Genomic DNA, 5,632 nt, shown 5'->3' with positions numbered 1-5,632 from the left:
CTGTGGCAAGGCTGGGCAAGGAGAAAAGTCCTTGGCAGTGTTTCTTTCTTATCAGGCGCAAGATGCAAGCTGTGCATTTCTAACAATACTCCATTTCTAACAATATTCCATTTCTAACACTGTTGACAAGCAGTTGTCAGGAATGGGTTTTCTTCTCTTTTAGGTCTTCAAGCCATTAGGCATTGCACATAATTTAAAACAGCAAGAATCACTTATTTTCATGTTCTCATGAAAATTCCCTTTTCCTGTATTCCCACTTCCCTTCATTCTTGCACATTCCTGTGTAGCATCATTTAAAAAATGGACCCACCTGAAAGAATGGAAAGGGCTTCCCGGCAGAGAGACAGAGTTTGTCCCAGCGGGGAGCCTGTAGGCTCTGAGGGCAAGTGAAGCTCTTTTGGAAGTAGCCCTGTTGGAAGTGGGAGGGGTGATGTAACCCCAGCAAAGCCTTGAAAGAGAGCCCTTAGCAAAAGCCCGGGAAGGGCTCAGGGCTGGGATTGGCTGAGAGGCTTGGATAAAAGGGCGGAGCAATTTCCCCAAAGGAGGAAACAAGAGAGACAGAGAGAGTGGGGCGGAGGGACAAGCTGGAGACCGGAGACAGTCTCAGCACAGCGGTTCCTCGGAGAGCCCCTAGGGGGGCCCTGAGGGGCAGCAGAAAAGGCTGCCATAGGAGAGATACAGTATCCAGTTCCTCTCTCCAGCCCGGGAACCTGCGGAGGCAGGATCAGAGAGGGGCTGATTGTGTGGAGACTCCAAGCCAGGAAAGACATGCCTGCAGCCTGGTGACTGGCTGGGTGAGCACAGCAGAGCTGGCGGGGGGATAGGACTGCCAGAGTCTGCCCTGTTTTCCCTGAGGGGTGACAGGCTCCAGGGGCAGTCAAAGCTCAGGGAGGGGCTGCGTTTGCCAGGTTGTGAGGCTGTGCTGGACAGGAGAGTTGCTATAGCCTGCAGCTCAGACGCTGCTCCCTGCTGAGCTGGGGAAGGGGGTCAAAAGCAGGGGAAGGCTGTCTTTGCAGAGACTGCAGAGGAGGAGCTGCTGTCTGATGCCCGGAGACCCTTGCCGCCGGAGACCTCAGGAGCACGGAGATGCACATCAGCACCAGGGAGCATCCACAGACCACGTGCAGGGACATAGACAGTTCCGCTCCCTGAGACACCCTGCCAGGGGCAGTGCACATGGGATCCCCAGTACACCGTGTGCAAGTGAGAGACTGTGTAAATAAGTTCTTGAGGGTTTATTAGTTGGTATATAAATGTGTTTATTTAATGGTTATTTGTTATGTTGTAAATAATTAAATCTTGTAAATATTTTGAGACTTGCCTGCGAGGGTGCTTGATTGTAAGGGGAGGCTTTCCGCTTGGGGGTGCTGCAGCAGCTTCCCAGGGGGCTGGGCAGGGCTACTGGGTACCCCAGGATCCCACTATTCAGGTGAGGGCGCATGTTGTGATCGTGCCCAGAGTTGCACCTGATTTTCTTTATTCCCTTTCATTTCCCCCACTTGTTTCCCCACTCCTAATTTACTATCTTGGTTATTTCTTTTTTCATTTTTCTTTCTCTGCCTCAAGCCCATGTTCAGTTTTGCTCCTCTGTACCATCTAGTCCCTTCATCTCTATCTGTTAACATGCTCAGAGTGAAAAAAACCCCACTCCTTTGTCTTCCTCACTACATTGCTCCCATGTCAGGGGAGAGGGAGGAGGAATGACTCAGATTTTCAGTAGCACTTGGGAACTACATGGCAAATAAACACCAGCAAGTGGCCCTGAGACTTCTCCAAAACTGCCATTTATAGAAAAAATTCAGCAGTGAGGCAATAGTGATGAAAATGCCACAGAGAGGGTGAAATTCCCATGGCATCAGTGCAAGCTTTGCCATTGACTTCAGGGTTGGAATTCATTCCAACAGCCTAATTTTCTAGCTATTTCAACGTGGGTTGTGGACAGCTTGGTGTAAATTTACGGCATGAATTCTTTATCCCAGAAGGCCTCATACAGGTCTCACAATCACTCTTGTCTCCTTACAGAAGGGTGGGATTCCAGCTATGAGAAGGAAGGGTTCTAGAGGGTGTCCCCAAATGTGAAAAGTTAAGAATCATTGAGTCAGTCACTTGCAGGTTTTCTGATTTGAAGCCAGAGGCAGAAATAGCCTAATATTCAGTGAGTGCAAAAATGACAAAATAGTTTAATGTCTCCTTCTCCAGTTTAGGGGTCTACATGAAGCAAGCTTGGTCAGACCACAGAGTTGAGGCCAAAGGGCATATTTTGTCAGGACCAAGTGCAAATGAGTCTAAATAGCATCCTTTGGGGGGAAAAGGGTGGGATTGTGGAAATATGTTTCTTGCACAGATTGAATCTGTACTCCATATTTCACCTGAGAAATAGGAGCTCCATCCTGGTAGAAGACATTTCTGTATGAGTTCTATTCTTAATGACCAGGAGTGGAGACATAAAAAGAACCATTCAGTGCCTCTGGTTACAGAGATAAGTAAAAGAGTCATTGGCATTAACTCTGTAGTAATAGCAGCAATAAGTACTGGGCCTGATTTTAAATCTCTTGATAGCTGATACTGGGATGCCAGAATATTTATCAAGCCATTAGGAGAGGCTGTGCCTAGCTGATAAGATGACTACAACTGATGAAGTCTACCTGAAGACTCTGATGATGCTGGGACAGATTTGCAGCCATCAACCAGAGATAGCAGCAAGGGCTGCCCTTAAGAGCAGCATGTACTGTTCATCAGCAAAAATTATACAATCTACTGCCTGGGGCAAGTTTGTCGAATCTTTAATAAACCGAGTTGGTGAACATCCTGATATACAAGCTCCTCACTGATTGGGAGCCATACATGACCAGTCTGCCAAGCAACAATTTCTCTGAGCTGGAGGCAGATGGGAGGGAGTAGGAGAGAACTGGAGGAGGAATCAGTTCCAAGAGTGATTAATCCATGGTCCTCTTTTTAGGCTTAGACCATATCGAACTGTGCCAGACTTGTGATGGTTCTGTGCTTGGGAGATGAAATCACCCAATTTATATCACTTAGAGCTTCTTAGTGTCATCAAATCAAAAGAATGTTCAGTCATTTTGATTAGAACTAGAGTGGGAACAGATTTTGCTATAATCAGCTGTAAGCAACATGAAGGATTTTCTCTCTCCCTTTCTCATTTATAGTTTGCACCTGTATTGTATCACAGATAAGATCAGGTACTAGTGCTTTATTTTAAGTCAAGAAGATTGAGTGTCTTTCTCTATTTAACCTTTTGTCAGTCATGAACAGATTTTATAATCTGCTTTGTCTGGATTGCTTATCAGTTTTAGAGTTAAAAAGCTAAACTAAACTTAGTGCACCAAAACCGTGCTTGTTAATCTTTTTTTTTTTTTTCCCCCCCATAACTAAAACTGACTAAATCATGGAAACTATTTTATGGTAGAAACAGAATCAGCCATAGCCAGTTCAACATGCAATTTTTTTATGTGTGTGTGCATCTGAAGATAAACCGAGAATAGGTTATGCATAGCTGAATATGAGTAGAATTGCTCTCCTTAATTTAGAAAATATCACAAAGAAGTATAAATATTTTCTTGGAATTTTTATCTCACACTAATTCCCTGAGAGAGAGAGCCTGGGATCCAATAAAGGGAAAGAAGTCACAGACAAACTGAAGAAATTAAGCTGTTTTTATTGCCCATGGTGAATACAGTGCAAAGCACACCATTAATAGAAGAATTAAATAGATTTTGAACCTCTTATCTATTTAATAACCTATATTACCATGATAACATGGATATTTTAAATATACGCTTATACTGATAGGGTCTTTTGACACTCTCAAACATGCAATATTTTACACATAATTAGGTATCTTTCCTATATTTTAGGGTCTGTTTTCACAATAGTGCAATTTCCTTTGAGCTAAGCGAGGACTGAACAAAAGAATGAGACCTGATAAGGGATGTCCCTTGTGACAGGAAGCCAGAGGTTTAAGGAGAGATTGTAGTGGACTGAACTTGCTGCATCGAACTGCAGTAGAAGGCAGGCTTGGAAACCTGTGTGGGTGTCTAAGGAACCACCTAACTGGAAAGAACAGTGCTCAGAGGCATATAAGACCAGTGCCTGGAGCAAGGAGGGCCATCTGGGTCTACAGGCTGCAGAGGAAGGAGCTGCTGGTAGAGGGGTTATAGGAGACAGCCTGGTGGGCCACTCATGAGAGCTGAGAGGTGAGATCTCGAAGGGATGTATGGCTTACAGGGTGACACTGACCCAGAGCAAGGGCCACTTTTAGTTGGAAGTGGGTACTTGTGTTTGTGTTGCCTTTTAAGTTGGATGCCAGAGGATTGGGTTTTGAATGTAGGGGAGGATTGGAGGCCATGTACAAGGGTGTGTGGGGCACTTAGGGTTTCAAGCGCTGCAAAGGGGGAGAGAGTGTAAGATGGGGCAGGCCAGAGCCTGCATCCTGAGAGTGAGACACGGGGGGGCAAGCCAGATCTGAGTAGGCCAGGGCTAGAAGCCTGCAACTAGGGCAGGGGTGGGCAAAATGGCTGATTCAGCTGGCAGCCAGACTCCATTTCCCAGCAGCCTCTGGGCGGGGGCAAGTAGGCAGCGGTGACAGCTTGGTCTTGAGCCAGGTCAGAGTCATGATCCTCTGCTTGTGCGTCCCTGCTTGGAATGTGCAGGCTACAGATTGCGGCTCTGCCCTGGCTCTGGAGACAGCTGCCCCGATTGCAAGTTCCCAGCAGCTTCCTACTCTGCTCTGCCATGTGTGCTGCCACTGCAGTTCAGGCTAGTCTCCATGGCAACCCCAGCCTGAGCTTTCCTATGCAGGTGCGGCTGGGGTCTCCATGGAGACTGGCACAAGCCATGTGGGCAGGGACGGCTGGGAAATGGAGTCACTGGCTGACAGACTTTGCCTGTCCCTGAGCTAGAGTAATCAGGGGCTTAGGTTAGGAGGGATGAAGCCTACATAGGCTGGTGCATGAATTGAGAGTAATACCTGTAAGGCATAGGCATGGCTACAGGGGAGGATGGATGCCACTATTATTACCCCTAAGGTGGCTTGTCCTCTAAGGTGTGTATAGGACCAGAAGGGCTGCAGCTTAGTCAGAGAAGTGAGACTGGTGCCAACCAGGCAAATGAGGCAATATTCAGTGGATGGACTGAAGCTAATTTTGGGACTGTCTTCCTAAGTATTGTTACATAAGCAAAGGTGTGGCAAGCAAGGAAAGAGGGAGAGTATGCCATGGAGCTGGGGTAGGGCAGGAACTGCTTGGCCATCAAGTGACATCACAGCCAGCCCTGCAGCCCTCGACCTACTATACCTTTCCCATTGTAGGCAATACAGAGTACTAACCAAAGCACTATTCCTTGGGCCTAGTGTTTATCAAGCATGGATGGTTACAGTGTATGCAATGATGGATATTACTATATTTTCTCGCATATAGTCTCTATAAGTTTTTACAAACATGACGGATGGGTGCAGGCTATACAAGGGTGTGGGCTATGCGGAGTCTTTACAACAGTCTTCAATGAAAATTAGATTTAGGCATGAAAAACCTGCCTTGCCAAGGTGGGTGCGGGGGCTGCGGGGCTGGCGGTGGAGGAACTGGGTGAAGGACTTGTTGGGGGGAGCCCCGAGACA

Source organism: Crocodylus porosus, unplaced genomic scaffold (assembly GCF_001723895.1).
Source record: "Crocodylus porosus isolate Cpor-Errol unplaced genomic scaffold, CroPor_comp1, whole genome shotgun sequence".
NCBI lineage: Eukaryota > Metazoa > Chordata > Crocodylia > Crocodylidae > Crocodylus > Crocodylus porosus.
This window is presented reverse-complemented; position numbering follows the sequence as displayed.